This window comes from Ctenopharyngodon idella, chromosome 21, assembly GCF_019924925.1.
Source record: "Ctenopharyngodon idella isolate HZGC_01 chromosome 21, HZGC01, whole genome shotgun sequence".
NCBI classification, from domain to species: domain Eukaryota; kingdom Metazoa; phylum Chordata; class Actinopteri; order Cypriniformes; family Xenocyprididae; genus Ctenopharyngodon; species Ctenopharyngodon idella.
In genome coordinates this window covers 21,137,567-21,154,992 of record NC_067240.1, presented here as the reverse complement: position 1 = coordinate 21,154,992, position 17,426 = coordinate 21,137,567, and positions in this window count along the sequence as shown.

Sequence of the window (17,426 nt, the reverse complement as noted above, 5' to 3'; positions counted from 1 at the left end):
GACTCAGTTGCTCCTTTCCTTAAAAAAGATTAAGGAAATTAATCCAACGCCGTGGTACAATGAGCACACTCAGGCCCTAAAGGTAGCAGCCAGAAAAATGGAGCGCAGCTGGAAGAAAACAAAACTAGAAGTTTTTCGCATTTCGTGGAGAGAGAGAATGATTGAGTACAGAAAGGCCTTAAAAATGGCTAGATCTGCCTATTTTTCAAAACTTTTAGAAGAAAATAAGCACAACCCTAGGTATTTATTTGATACAGTGGCTAAATTAACAAGAAATAAAGCTTCAACTTCTGATGTTTTCAAAGAGCACAGCAGTAATGACTTTATGAACTTCTTTACTTGCAAGATTGACAATATTAGAGAGAAAATTATAACCATGTAACCGTCTACTACAGTATCGCGTCAGACAGTGCATTGTAGTGCCCCTGAGGAAAAATTCAATTCATTTACTGCTTTAGGAGAGGAAGAATTGTCTAAATCATTAAAATCATCTGTTAAATCATCAAAATCAACAACATGTATGCTAAACCCTATACCGACTAAGCTATTGAAAGAGATGCTTCCAGAGGTCATAGATCCTCTTCTTAATATCGTTAATCCATCTTTATCACTAGGATACGTACCGAAAACTTTTAAGCTGGCTATTATTAAACCTCTTATTAAAAAACTACAACTTGATCCTAGAGAATTAGTCGATTACAGGCCGATCTCAAATCTCACTTTTCTGTCAAAAATACTAGAAAAGGCAGTATCATCACTATGTTCCTTTTTAGAAAGAAATAGTGTCTGTGAGGATTTCCAGTCAGGATTTAGACTGTACCATAGTACTGAGACTGCTCTCATTAGAGTTACTAATGATTTGCTCTTATCATCAGATCGTGGTTGTATCTCTCTATTAGTGTTACTGGATCTTAGTGCTGCATTTGACACTATTGATCACAATTAGATTCCCCCTAGATTACAATTAGATTCCCCCTAGATTACTGTAACGCTCTACTGGGTGGTTGTTCCGCTCGCTTGATAAATAAACTACAGCTCGTACAAAATGCAGCAGCTAGAGTTCTTACTAGAACTAGGAAGTATGACCATATTAGCCCAGTTCTGTCAACACTGCATTGGCTTCCTGTTAAACATCATATAGATTTTAAAATCTTGCTAATTACTTACAAAGCACTTAATGGTTTAGCTCCCCAGTACCTGAGTGAGCTCTTATGCATTATAGTCCTTCACGTCTATTGTGATCTCAGAATTCAGGCCGGCTGATAATACCTAGAATATCAAAATCAACCGCAGGCGGTAGATCCTTCTCCTATCTGGCACCTAAACTCTGGAACAATCTTCCTAGCATTGTTCAGGAAGCAGACACACTCTGTCAGTTTAAATCTAGACTAAAAACGCATCTCTTTAACCTGGCATACACATAACACATTATCAATTTATATTTTCAAATCCGTTAAAGGATTATTAGGCTGCATAAATTAGGTCAGCTGGAACCGGGAACACTTCCTATAACACCAGATATACTCGTTACATCAGAAGAAGAATGGCATCTACGCTAATATTAGTCTTTCTGTTTATCCCGAGGTTTACCGTAGTCAACCGGATCCGGGTCGTATCCAGGTGAGATTGAGGACCTACGCCTTGACACGACCACAACGCACCCCTGAAGTATCAGCAGAGATTGAGTCAACTAGATCATCCATTGTGAAGGCCTCCTCGACACGATAGCCAGTAGCACAGTTCCTCAACAAACCGTCCATACCGGCGTGATGAATAAGATCCTCAACTGGACTGAACTGGAATAAATACTTTGAATGTTGCGATCCTATCGGACTTATGATAGCTACCTGAATTGTAATAAAGCACTGTTTGCCAGAGGAGAACTGGCCCCCCGACTAAGCCTGGTTTCTCCCAAGGTTTTTTTCTCCATTTTAACACCTATTTGCCACCTGTTTGCCACCTGATGTCACCTGTTGGAGTTTGAGTTCCTTGCCGCTGTCGCCTTTGGCTTGCTTATTTGGGGACACTTGACATTTGATATTCAACAGTGCTTTGCATCTGCCTGCATTGACACCATTTTCTTTAAGAGCTGCTGTGCAGCCAAAATTACATACCAGTTATCACTGTAAAGCTGCTTTGACACAATCTGCATTGTAAAAAGCGCTATATAAATAGTCAAGTCAAGTCTAGTCACCTTTATTTATATAGCGCTTTTTACAATGTAGATTGTGTCAAAGCAGCTTTACAGTGATAACTGGTATGTAATTTTGGCTGCACGGCAGCTCTTAAAAGAATAGTGTCAATGCAGGCAGATCAAAGCACTGTTGAATATCAAATGTCAAGTCAAATGTCAAAATAAAGGTGACTTGACTTGAACAAAATTATAAACGCAACACTTTTGTTTTTGCCCCCATTTTTCATGATCTGAACTCAAAGATCTAAGACTTTTTCTATGTACACAAAAGGCCTATTTCTCTCAAATATTGTTCACAAATCTGTCTAAATCTGTGTAAGTGAGCACTTCTCCTTTGCCGAGATAATCCATCTACCTCACAGGTGTGGCATATCAAGATGCTGATTAGACAGCATGATTATTGCACAGGTGTGCCTTAGGCTGGCCACAATAAAAGGCCACTCTAAAATGTGCAGTTTTACTGTATTGGGGGGGGTCGGTTACGACGACGAACTCCAGTCAGGTCGAGACCCCGATGAGGACGACGAGCATGCAGATGAGCTTCCCTGAGACGGTTTCTGACAGTTTGTGCAGAAATTCTTTTGTTATGCAAACCGATTATTGCAGCAGCTGTCCGGGTGGCTGGTCTCAGACGATCTTGGAGGTGAAGATGCTGAATGTGGAGGTCCTGGGCTGGTGTGGTTACACATGGTCTGCGGTTGTAAGGCCGGTTGGATGTACTGCCAAATTCTCTGAAACGCCTTTGGAGACGGCTTATGGTAGAGAAATTAACATTCAATTCACGGGCAACAGCTCTGGTGGACATTCCTGCAGTCAGCATGCCAATTGCACGCTCCCTCAAAACTTGCGACATCTGTGGCATTGTGCTGTCTGATAAAACTGCACATTTTAGAGTGGCCTTTTATTGTGGCCAACCTAAGGCACACCTGTGCAATAATCATGCTGTCTAATCAGCATCTTGATATGCCACACCTGTGAGGTGGATGGATTATATCGGCAAAGGAGAAGTGCTCACTAACACAGATTTAGACAGATTTGTGAACAATATTTGAGAGAAAAAGGGCTTTTGTGTACATAGAAAAAGTCTTAGATCTTTGAGTTCAGCTCATGAAAAATGGGGGCAAAAACAAAAGTGTTGCATTTATAATTTTGTTCAGTGTATGTCTCTGATTGTGTTCTATCCCTTAATGTCAGTGTTGCAGCGGAGTGCTGTTGTCTCTGATGATTTTTCTGCAAGAGTTTGCTAAATTGAGAGACGGGTTAAGGTAAACCACAACTGTTAGGCCAATTCCAGGAAACTTCTAATGGACTTTCCCCACTGAGAATCCTCTGTGAGAAAGCTGGCATTATGGCAATATACCAGAATGTAGTGAGCATGACATCACGGCATCTGAAAGGCCATCAATGGAAAGGTTATCTACAAAGTACTCTAGTCTGCTGGTAAAATCGCCCTCATGTTATTCTAAACCCTTATGAATTTCTTTTCTTCCATGAAAACAAAATGAGATATTTAGCAGAATGTGCAAGCTGCTCTTTTCTATATAATGAATCATGATCATGACCATGATTGTCCTCGTCCCCTTTCACTTTTAAGGCCCATTCACACCAAGGACGATAACTAATACCTTTTTTTAAGCCTTTTTGTCTGCAATTAAGCAAACTTTTTTAGGTGTTATTCCATAAAATTTCGTTTTTATGTGTGTACAACTGTTCAGAACTGTGCTAGGTAAGCATGTGCTGATTATCTTTGAGCTAGGCTCAAAAGTATCTAAAATTATCACTACCGAACAGTCACGACCGAAACGTGGTGAGGTTTCAGTTGTGACATCATTGTTTTTGAGTGTTATTTAATAAAATTTCGTTTTTTTCTGTGTACAACTGTTCAGAACTGTGCTAGCTAACCATGTGCTGATTAGCATCTTTGAGCTAGGCTCAAAAGTATCTAAAATTATCACTACTGAAACATTCATGACCGAAACATGTCATCTTTGTTTTGGTAGTGACAAAAGGAAACACATTATCATTTATTTGGGGGAAATAAACAAAATTTTAGTACAGTTATGCAAATCATTAGCATTTTAGCATGTTTTAGTATGCAAGTTAAAATTCTGTAATGTGATGTGGTGGCTACCAAAAATGTGCAGTCACGACTGAAACGGGATGTTTTGTCAAAAATAAAGTATACTGAATGATCAATTATAGTGTTTGGTTCAATGTATATTCAAACTAATGAATCCTTAACTTCGAAATCAGTATGATAAACTTTATGCCTTTTACAAAGAAAGACTGGATTCAAAATGCAACAAATTGCATAAATTACACTTTGTAAAATTGTAATTGTAATTGAAAGACAGCTCGTCCCGTTATAGAAAGACTCTAAAAGCAGCCAGGGCCGAGCATCTCCGCAAACTCATAGAAAATAACCAAAACAATCCAAGGTTCTTATTTAGAACAGTGGCTAGATTAACAAATAAACAGACATCACCAGAACAAAACATTTCATTACAGTTTAGTAGCGATGACTTTATGAATTTCTTTACTGAAAAAATCGAAAGCATCAGAAATACGGTTGTAAATGTACAACCCTTGACAGAGTTTTATGATTCAGCCTCAATTATCGTCCCTCAAGAACAGTTGCAGTGCTTTACAACTATAGGACAGGAAGAGCTAAATAAACTTATCACAGCGTCTAAACCAACAACATGTTTATTAGATCCAATACCCACTAAACTACTGAAAGAATTGTTACCTGTAGCAGAAGAGCCTCTTCTCAATATTATTAACTCGTCTTTATCTCTAGGTCACGTTCCAAGACCGTTCAAGTTAGCAGTTATTAAGCCTCTCATTAAGAAACCACAATTAGATCCAAATGTATTGGCAAATTACAGACCCATTTCAAATCTTCCATTTATATCGAAAATATTAGAAAAAGTGGTGTCGGTCCAATTGTGTTCCTTCCTGCAAAAAAATGCTATCTATGAAAAGTTTCAGTCAGGATTCAGGTCTCATCATAGCACAGAAACTGCGCTCGTTAAAATTACAAATGACTTACTTCTAGCTTCTGACCAAGGCTGTATCTCAATACTAGTGTTACTTGATCTCAGTGCTGCGTTCAACACTATAGATCATAAAATACTCCTAGATCGACTACAGAATTACATTGGTATCCAGGGACAGGCATTACGGTGGTTTAGGTCGTATCTATCAGACCGTCACAATTTTGTTTATTTAAACGGGGAAAAATCTAAGATAACAATAGTAAATTATGGAGTGCCTCAAGGATCTGTGTTAGGCCCTCTGCTATTTTCAATATACATGCTGCCACTTGGTAATATTATAAGAAGACATGGAATTAGTTTCCACTGCTATGCCTGATGATACTCAATTATATATTTCAACACAACCAGATGAAAACTCTAAATTATCCAATCTGACAGAGTGTGTTAAAGAAGTAAAACATTGGATGACTAGTAATTTTCTTCTATTAAATTCAGATAAGACTGAAGTATTACTTATTGGGCCAAAAACCTGTACACAGAATCTCTCAGACTACAATTTGCATTTAGAAGGATGTACTGTTACTCCATCCTCGACAGTTAAAGACCTGGGTGTTATATTAGACAGCAACTTGTCCTTTGAAAATCATATTTCATATGTTACAAAAACAGCCTTCTTCCACCTCAGAAACATTGCTAAGATACGGAATATGTTATCTGTTTCAGATGCAGAAAAGTTAGTTCATGCTTTCATGACATCTAGACTAGATTACTGTAATGCATTACTAGCTGGTTGTCCTGCTTCCTCAATAAACAAGCTACAATTGGTACAAAATGCAGCTGCTAGAGTTCTTACCAGGTCAAGAAAATATGATCATATAACACCAATTTTATCATCTCTTCACTGGTTACCTATTAAGTTCCGTATCGATTATAAAGTACTGCTAATGACCTATAAGGCTCTAAGTGGTTTAGCTCCTGTGTACTTAACCGACCTTTTATCGCCCTACAATCCTTCACGCTCTTTAAGATCACAAAACTCTGGACTTCTGGTTGTACCTAGGATAGCTAAGTCCTCTAAAGGAGGGAGAGCGTTTTCACATTTGGCTCCTAAACTCTGGAATAGCCTTCCTGATAATGTTCGGGGCTCAGACTCGCTCACCCAGTTTAAATCTAGATTAAAGACACATCTCTTCAGCCAAGCATTCACATAATCCATCTCATATCAGATCAATTGCACATGACTATCTTTGCTTAATGTTATGAACAGCAGCTATGCTAATTATTCTCCATTTGCTTTTCTGTTTTACCTCGGGACGCCCGTCCCGAGGTGACTAGAGTACATCAGTTTCAGTTTGGATCCAGCCTCTTAAGAAGACCTCAGATGACTAAAACTTTGGAAGAGACGGCGCCAACTCCTGCGATGACTTCAGAAGATGCAACATCTGGATCAACACGCACATTCACATTCTATAAATCCTAATTATTGTTAATATTTAATTCATTTTTCCAGGAGCTCTTTGCTTCTACCTCCAATTACATTGCTAACAGTGATTGTATGTTAATCGCCTAAATTATTACATTATTAGCTAACTGCAGTCTCCAAATTGTAATGTTGATATGCTTTCTCTGTAAAGCTGCTTTGAAACGATATGTATCGTGAAAAGCGCTATACAAATAAATATGAATTGAAAAAAAAATAAAAAATGTGAATTGAATTGAATTGAATTATTGATTTACATGTGATTTTTTTTTTTTTTTTTTTTTTTTTTTTTAAGTAGCAAAAAATATATTTACAAGGTAGATGTAAACAAAATCTTAATAGGTCAATGTAACCCTTCTTATTAAATAATTTATTATTGTGTTTTGGTGGTGACAAATTTGGGGAGAGGAAAAACATTCCAAAACTTTCTGAAAATAAAATATGAGAATTAACTGCACAATTACTAGAAATGTGTACCTTAGATATTAAACAATTTGCATACATACAAAATTTGTGGAAAAATACAACTTTTTTCCAAGACATATCCAACTCTGACTTTGAACCAGTTCTGTAGATTGGTCCATGAATGTGCATAGAATTAATGAAATTCAGATGTATATCCGCCATGTTGTCATTATCATGTGACCTACCAGCATCAGTTGTGTCGCTTCACTGCCATTCACAAATCCTCTCCTGTGGCATCATGGGATAGTAAAGTGTCCATCTAATGCGCACTTTAAAATCTTGCTGGAGGCCATCCGAGTACTGTTCCCCTACTGTTTTATGAATACTATGAATTCAGACATACTACTCAGCTCACATACTGTTTTTCCACTTACCATATAATATATAAGTAGGCATATTCAGACAGAGTATATGTTAAATATAAGTCTGAAACCCCATGAGGGTGGCATGAGTAAATTGATTATATATATATATATCTTCTGGAAATGGGCCCCTTTAAGATTTTGGTCACACATAAACACCCATCTCAGCAGCACATGGATTCTCTCTGTTCTTTCCACTTACAGGAAATGAGTGTGATGGGACTCCCTGCATTACTTAGCTTCTCCATCAGCTCATTCCCACCTGAATTCTCAGACTGATGCAGCACTCAATATCCACCAATTTAAATGTACCATACTACATTTTAACACTTCCTTAAGAAATTGTGAATAAAGCTTGCCTGTGCAAAAGTCTCCATCATCCCAGGGATTTCTGTGGTTACTAAGGCCACGGTCAATGGGATTGCCGTATACTGGACATGAGAATCATTTTCGCTGATAATTTCAACAATCAAGTTGTGTTTTCTCTATCAGCTGTTTAGAGTCAAAACTAGCAATGCCAGATTCGCAAATGAATCGCTCTTTTGATCTAATCAGCCAAACAGCTTTATGAAAGGCCCCTGGTCCTTAATATGGTTACGTTCACAATTTGTTTACTAGGACTAGATATTACAATCCCTAACGATTCAGCACAGCACTGGCCTTGAACGCTACCACAGTCCACATTGTAGGAGTCTTCTTAGGTGGATCTTCGCACTAATACGACACCGTCAGTTGTGTACCACCGTCTCATTGGATGTTTCGGCCTTTCATCACAAGACACCCTCAGCAGAGGCAGGCCCACCACAGGCTGATCAGACCTGGGTCTGTGTCGGATGGTGACTATATTGGCGATTTCTCCTTTCGTTTCAGTCACCGCCAGTGACTGCTTCCTTCGGGCAACAGTGGCAAGTTCCTTAATTCCTTCAGCAGCCTTATGGTGGAATTGTCTACAAAGCCCCTGCAGCCCACCTCCACTGGACGCACCTTCACCTTCCAGCCCCGCTTCTCTGCTTCAGCTGCCAACATGGCACACTGCAGCTTCTTCCTTTCATAAGCTTCCTCGATACCCTCTTCCCAAGGGACTGTCAGTTCCACAGTGAAGACAAAATGGCAGGAGTTCAACCAGAACTTGAAGCTGGTCTTTGCGATTTTGGGTGGAAAGGTTATTCTCTGGTTTGGATCGACACGCATTTGCCAGTCCCTAGCTATATTCAGCAGGCAAGAGTCAGGAGATGAAGGCTTGATGCACTGTTTCTCTCCTTCCCATATAAATGGTGTTAATTGTGGGAAGGCAGTCTGAGCATCTCGGGAAATGCCATTGATTTATACTCTTTGATGTCCTCTAGTGCTGAAGCCAAGTACCTCAAAACTTGGTTATGATGGCAAGTATATCTCCCTTGCGTTAAGCTGTTCTTACAACTCACCAGAATGTGCTTAAGGGTTGGTGGAGCTGCACACTGGTGACAGGCTGGATCCTCTCCATACCAATGATGTAGGTTTGTTGGACAGGGCAGCACATTATATGTGGCCCTGACAATGAAATTTAGCCTGTTTGTTTCCATGTTCCACAGGTCGCTCCATGTGATTTTACGCCACTCTCTAAGCCATCCCACCTCATCCAGTTGCCTTGCTGGGCTTGTGAGACCGCTCTAGCACATCTAGACCAGGATGAGCTTTGAAGAACCTAACAATCCTGGATCATGTCAACCAAATTCTATAACTAAACTCCCATCAATTTTTAGGACTCAAAACCGCATTTTTGTTGAGCCCATGCTGTATGAACGGTACTGAACCCAGTTGTCCAGCTGCCACCCAGCTGGGTAGTAACTGATTACATGAAATCTGGATTATGTAAACAGATTCCAAAAATTAAGTACTTGTAAGTAGATTTTATTACATTTTAAAATACTCATTTATCAGAATACAGTTTCCTTTATTGATTATTTATATGATTACATGTTATTCTCACAATGGCAGTAAAATATTCATAATTTTTGATTCTCCCTAAAAGATAAATAGAATATTTTAAATCTTTTTTAGTAATTGTTTTATTTTAATTATTTTCATTTTAAAATAATTTATTTTATTTAAAAAATTTTATGATGTAATTACTTTGCATCATGGTTTTTCATTAAAATCACAAACCCCAGTCTGGGAAACTCTGACGTAATATTTAATGCAATTCATGTTGTTGATAACAAAGGATGGAATTTTCCTTTTCTTTGTATTTTTAAATCAATATGCTACAAGATTATCCTATTTAAATCAATGTGATAAATGTGTTAGGTCAAAAGTAATCTAAAAGTATTATTTTACCTTAAATGTGTAATGTAATAGATTATGTTACTAACTACAATTTTTGTCATGTACTTTAGAATCAGTAACTGATTACAATTTATAAGTAATCTACCCAGCACTGCACATCATACACTGTGTGGGACAGACAAATGCGCTTAGCGCAGGCTTTAACGTTGTAACAGTTATGTCAGGTGTCACATACAGTGCTCAGCGTAAATGAGTACGCCCCCTTTGAAAAGTAACATTTTAAACAATATCTCAATGAACACAAAAACAATTTCCAAAATGTTCCAAAATACTAAGTTTTATATAACATCTGTTTAACTTATAACATGAAAGTAAGGTTAATAATATAACTTAGAGAACAAAATTTTCAGTTTTACTCAAAAACATACAGTGATGCAAAAATGAGTACACCCCACTGAAAGTCTCTGGAGCAAAGCTAAATTTTAGACTACAAATGTCTAATTTAACAAGAATTCAACCACAGGTGAGTCTAATTATTCATTACACAGGTGTCCAGCAGACAGTTGACTATAAAAGGGTGTTAAAACCCCTTCCCATTTCATGCTGTCAGCAATGGCACCACATGGAAGAGAAATGTCACAAGACCTGAGAAAGAAAATAATTTCTTTACACCAGAAAGGTAAAGGCTATGAGAAGATCAGCAAAGCTTTACTTATCAGTCAGAATACTGTAGCAAAAGTGCTACAAAAATTTAAAAAAGATGGAACTGCAACCATCTCACAGAGACGTCCAGGTCATCCACGGAAGTTAACACCTCGACAGGAGCGTCTTCTGATGAGAAGGGTTGAAGAAAATCGGCATGCAAGTTCACTGCAGTTATCTAAAGAAGTAGAAAGCCAAACTGGGGTGACTATTTCCCATGACACAATACAGCGTACACTGCAGAGGAACGGCATGCATGGGTGCCGTCCACGAAAGAAGCCTTTCCTATTGCCCAGGCACAAAAAATCCTGCCTAGAGTTTGCCAGGGCCCATGCTGACAAAGATGAAGACTACTGGGACTCTATAATCTGGAGTGATGAGACAAAGATAAATGTTTTTGGAACTGATGGCTTCAAAACTGTATGGCGTCACAAAGGTGAGGAATACAAAGAAAAATGCATGGTGCCTACAGTGAAACATGGTGGTGACAGTGTCCTTATGTGGGGCTGCATGAGTGCTGCTGGTGTCAGGGAGCTGCATTTCATTGATGGCATCATGAATTCACAGATGTACTGCTCTATACTGAAAGAGAAGATGCTACCATCACTCCGTGCCCTTGGTCGTCGTGCACTTTTCCAACATGACAATGATCCTAAACACACATCTAAGGCCACTGTTGGATTTCTGAAGAAGAGCAGGGTGAAAGTGATTCATCGGCTCCTGATCTGAACCCAATCGAACACTTATGGGGAATTCTGCATCCAGTCTCTAAAAGAGGTAATTCTTGAAGAATGGAAAAAGATAGATGTTGCAAAATGTCACCAACTTGTTCATTCCATGCCTAGAAAACTTGGTGCTGTCATTAAAAATCATGGAGGTCATACAAAGTACTAGATGTAGTAGTTTTTGTTGTGGGGTGTACTCATTTTTGCATCACCCTAATTTGAGTAAAACTAAAAAATGTGTAATCTAAATTATATTGTGTAGCAAATTACAGGTATTTAATTCATTAGCTCAAATTATGGGTGAAATATATGTATAATTAAATCATAACACGTTATGATTAATTATAATATAAATCAACCAAACAGGGAATTATGCACATATATTGTGAATTAATTACAACGGATTATAATTAATTACATATGTGGTTCAGAATTAGTTCTAGTTTAATAGTTAAATTTAGAAAGACTGATCTAGTTCGTCCAGCAAACCATCAGTTTTCTCATAGACTATTATAAAAAGACGTTATTCTCTGGCCACGAGAATTAACTTCTTATTCTAGCATTAAACCGTAAAGCAGTTTTGCAGAATCAAAAACGTAGAAGTGACTTGGTTTTCTGAATGAGCAATAGAAACAATCGAGCATGAATATAATGTATTTAATATATGAAACTATGGATACAGAGGCTATATGGCTAAATATACACAAATAATACACATATATAGAAAACGAAAGTAAAGTCAAGAAAACAGAGGTGATCCAAGAAATGGCAAATTATGAACAGTTAAAACCTTTGAGAGCCAGTGAGGAAACTCTGCTTACACATCGAGCTTAAAACGCTTCGAAAAGAATGGTTCTATACTTGCATAGGTTCAGGTGCTGTGGTTGTTTCGTGTTTCTGCAGGAGTTTCAGTTCGTGCGGCTGGAGTGATTGGTCCTTTTCCAAGAAAGGGTTATTCGGCAGGATTTTCAAACAAGGGTTTAACTTAAGAGTAAGATAACCGGAAAATAAAGAAGAAAGAGTCCGTCTCCTAAGCGATGAAGAGTGAAGACTTCGGGCGACGGATGAAGAAGGCTTGACAAAAGAAAACTTGTGCCAAAAAGATGGTCGTCCTGAAGAAGAGGAGCGCGTGATGGAAGCGCGGTCGCCGAGACGTCCGGGAGAGACGCGCGTGAAATGGTGAGGGACAATTGAGAGACAATCGAGAGACAAAGGGAACGTGCGTGTGGTTGTCTCTTTTAAAGACAAACAAGCCCAAAACGCCTCCTTGGGTGAACAGCCAATGTCCAGCGTGGATTTTTAGGAGGGAAAAGTTCTCTTTGTCTTGTCTTGCGGCTCACTTTGCATAATTTATGATGGTTTTAGAATTGGTAACTTTTACTCCAAAAGATCTTAGAAATAGACTAATGCATGGTATCGTAACAGAACATGCATAGTTAATTAAAGCATCCTGACAGAATTCATTTAAGACCAAACATGCCAGGGTGCAAAAGACATAAAGACATAGATACAATCTTACACTCGCATATAAAGGTTTGGGGGTATAATTCACACAACTATAGTCGTAACTTAATATTAAATACACGATTAAAACTGGAATACAGGCTTACAGGATTCCATTTTAATCATATTTTAATGAATGTGACTTAAAGAGAGTCCTGGTATGTTACTCTGTGTGTGCGCGTATGTGTATTGGAGTTTGACGATGTCTGGAATGCGGCCGCATGGCTCGCAGTGATTCGATCTGAGTTGACCACGATCGTTTTAAGTCACAAGGGAGAGAATCGGGTATCCATCGATGCGGCCATAAAATGGCGTCAAGTGATCTGTTAATGTCAGCCAGGCCAGAGCCAATGTGAGATTTACAAACAAAAGATCAAGAAGGTAACACTTTAACGAAGTTTATAGTTGACTTGCTTATCTGATCCTACACAGACGCTACAATTATTAACCTTACTTTCATGTTATAAGTTAAATAGATGTTATATTAAACTTAGTCTTGTCGATATTTTGGAAATTGTTTTTGTGTTCATTGAGATATTAAAATGTTACCTTTCAAAGGGGGTGTACTCATTTACGCTGAGCATTGTAAATAAATGAGGGGGATCAATCACCACTTAATCACATATTATATTTCCCTTATCAGAAGAGTATACAACTTCATACAACTTCAATAACATCACAAAAGTCTCAAAGTTACATGAAGCAGAGTTACCAATCTTTTCACATTTGGAAGCAAAACCTTATAAATGTCCACCCAATATTAAAGTCCAGAGTTACCACAAATGTCCTTGGTTCATCACACCATTGTAGATGTTAGAATGTTAAAAGAATGAGATCCAAATTCATCCAACATAGGTTAATCCACAGAAAGGTGGCAGTTTGTAAAGGAGTTCAGATATAGTTGTTCTGCTACAAGTTTACTTGTCACTTGTATAGTTGTGTAGTTTTGGCGCCCCCCAGTGGCAGTTCTCTAGAAGAATAAGTAATTACATTTGTCATGCAGTCAGCTCCTCAATCTTTGGATGCCGTAAGTTAATTCTCCATTACATAATTCTCCATTGCTTGATGATACATATTTTCATATATTTGTGATAAGTTTATTCAGAGCTTTGATTTAATGTCATTTTGGTGATGGTAGCCTTATTAGCCTAGCCTTTGTTTGATATAACACTCATTGTGTTCATTTCAATCTACTTTGATAAGATAACTTATCTATATCAGTCAATATCTGTATTTGTTGCTATTTTCTTGGTCATCTGATAATCCAATTTAAGTAAACTGATTACATTGATTTCATTTGGGGCATTTTCAGATAAGAGTTTCAGAACAATTTACGTGAATGTTCTTTAGTAACTGGATAATTTTTCTGATTGTTGTTTATTTGCTGTTTTTTACAGTTTTACTCCTAATCCTCTTAATCCTCATTACTCCTTTACTCCTCATAATGTACCCAGCGTCTTATTAAATGACTAAGATGAATCCTGACTCATCTGTACTTTATGGATGGAGTTTGGGTCCAACATGAAAAGGAAAAAGCTGCTGCTCTGGCCCAGGCAGAAGTGCTAGAAGCAGCTGTAGCAGCAATTGAGGATAGTATTTCAAGTGCTAGCTTCTCTGTGTCTTCACGTACCAAAGACTATGTTGAAACACAAAGTGGGGTGGACCTAAATACGGCAAAAGAAACGGACATGCAGAATTCAAATTACAGTAATAAGCTGTACCCTGAGGCCTCAGACCCCAACTGTTCTGCTCATAGTCTCATTAAAATGAATTGCCATCTCAGCCGCTTGATCAGTCATTCAGAGATGAAGTTAAAAAGGAAACATATGATCCTCATACTTCATGTTTCTCTCAGAGGACACCTATCCCAGCATGGCCACATTCAGTACCCTTTCACCAGCCAAAAGCCTCAGGTATGTTGGACTTAGCAAAATATTTAGCATGTTGTGAGCTTGTAAATACAAGTCTCGTTAAGTTTGATGACAGATGTGAGAGTTTTAGAGCATGGAGATCGGACTTTGTTGGAACAACAGAGGGTTTAGGCCTGACAGCTGGTGAAGAGCTGGACCTACCAAAGAATCATCTGACCATCTGAAAAGGTTACGGTCAGTTCATGTCAGTGATCCCAAGGCAGCACTACACGATGCCTGGGAAAGATTAACAGAATGTTAAAAGGCCTACCCCAGTAAGGACTCTGGCACCAGTGACGAAAACCCTAAGAACTGCCCAATGGAAGTGTGTCATGGTTTTCGGATGAAGCCATTGGAGGAACGAAAGGCCTACTTGAAGGAACATGGTATCTGCTTTCGGGAACTTCTTCCCACATTGCACGCAATTGCACAGCTGCAGTGAAGTGTACAGAATGTGACAGTGAAGACCACACCACTACCCTCCACCCAGGACCAGCACCATGGGTCTCCAAAAGCTCAGTCATCTCTTCAGATCATGGCGGGGAGGAAGAATGTTCATCACCTCCTGTGAACAGTGCCTGTGTACTTAAGTCTGTGGGGAAGGTTCGCCAGCTAAATCTTGAATCTAAGATATGCTTAGTTAGAGTGTATCCTAAGGGCAGTCCAGAAGCCACTGTCAAAATGTATGCAATGCTCGATGACCAGAGCAACAGGTCACTAGTAAGATCAGAGTTTTTCGAGTTTTTCTGCATAAATAGTTAGGCTTCTCCTTATTTCCTGAAAACCTGTGCTGGAACTATTCAAGCTACTGGATGGAGAACCGATGGATTTCAGATAGAGCCTGTTAGTGGTAATATTAGCCTGGCACTACCTACTTTAATCAAGTGCAACAATATTCCAGATAACAGGGCAGAAATACCTACTCCAGAGGTCGCTCGAAATCATCCTCATCTTAAAAGAACAGCCTTTGAGATTCTGGAAATGGATGTAGCATCTGAATCGATCAAACACACAATTGTAAAAGTTACTCTTCCAACCCTTCACCCATGCAGACTCTGTCTGCCCCCCCCATGGAGAGCTATCGCATTTCTACTTCAGTCACACACTTCAAAGACACTTGGCACATTGATTCTTCTCAATACACGAACCAGACATGCAGCCCATAGAAATGGCATCCTTTCCACTAATTCATTGACAAATTTGCTTAAAGTGCCCCTATTATGCCTTTTTTAAGGTTCCTAATATTGTTTTGGGAGTCTCCTACAGCAGGTTTACATGCATGCAAGGTCAAAAAACACTTTCGTTTTCTCATAATATACATTTAATTTCACCACAGCTCAATGACAGCTATCAGTTCGCAAGACGTATACAATGTATGGACAGAATAGATGGCATCGATTTTACTGTATCAATTCGAGCCCAAGTTCGATGAAGAAACGTCTGAACTAGTCAATCAACCAGAAACTGATTCGCAATCACTACTGGAGCAGGACGTTTCTCTATGGTAAGTGTCACCTTAGTTTGCATTATTTATAAGATGTGATAGCAGCGTCATTGTTATACTTTATGTAGGTGCACTGTATCAGAATGCCAAGCAAAGCTAAAAACCTCTAAACATGAGATAAACAGTCCAAAATTTGCATCCGAAATTTTCACACATTAAAAAATAAATACAACCTCACGTTATGTCAATCACATTTGCACACTGCCTCTGAAACTTTCATCCGTCATAAAAAAATTCGGATCAGGCATTTTGAGAGACGTTTTGACGACTCAGAGTCAGCGTACAAGCGAACGGCAAAATCCAGAATGGTGTCTGATAAGCTGATCTTTTTAGTCTCGCAGCACAAAGCACTGTATGAGAAACAAAGTGCAGAATACAAAGATGTAGAATATAAAGAGAGATTGTGGCAGACGTTTGCAGAGCAGATTGGAAAGGATGGTAGGTACTGATTTCAAAACAAGGTGTACGAAATGGTCTGCTCAAGTTAGCTAAACAGTAGCTTGTTGCTAATGTCATTCCTGGTGAATAGTGCTTACCCAGCCAGGGTTTATTAATTCAGTTGCTAGCATACTTGGACTTTTAATAAAATGCAGGCAACCCTGGTCACCTAAATGACTGCTTGCATGTAATAATTTGCCTTGTTTTGTACGATGTTAGTTGAAGCAGTGAAGAAAATGTGGCGCAACCTGCGGGACACATACGTCCGCCACAAAAAAGAGGAACAGGGCAGAAACGGACAGGGGGCCAGCAAAAGGAAAAAGTGGATCCATATGGACGCAATGAATTTTTTGAAAAATTCATTGGCAAGGAGAAGGTAATGTTAGCCTATCCAGAAATGCACCACAGAAAGATTATGCTTGCAGAGTGCAATGTAGTGCAGAGTGCAATCATTTCATAACTCAGATAGCCTACTTTCAACAGGTCAGGTGGTAATATCCAGATAGATGATGATGAGGAGGAAGAGGAGGAGGAGGAGAATGGAACGCAGACAGAGAGTGAAAGCGTAGTAACGGAAACAGAGAGCGAGGTCAGCACAACTCCATGTAGCCACGGTGCCAAAAGAAAGAAGACGCAGGCAGAAAGTAATGATGGTTTAGCGAGGTACTGTCAATGGAAAGAAGCAAGGGATGAAAGAAGAGAGAAAGAGAGACAGGCAGAGCGACAGCAGCGTCAGGCCTGGGAGGACCTGCAAAATGACGAGGTTTCCACCTTTCTCTCCAGCTTAGCCCCATGCATGAGGAGATTCGCCCAGAGAAACTATCATATTTAAAAATAAAAATGCAGGAATTAGTTCATGATGTTGCCTTTGGAGGGGTT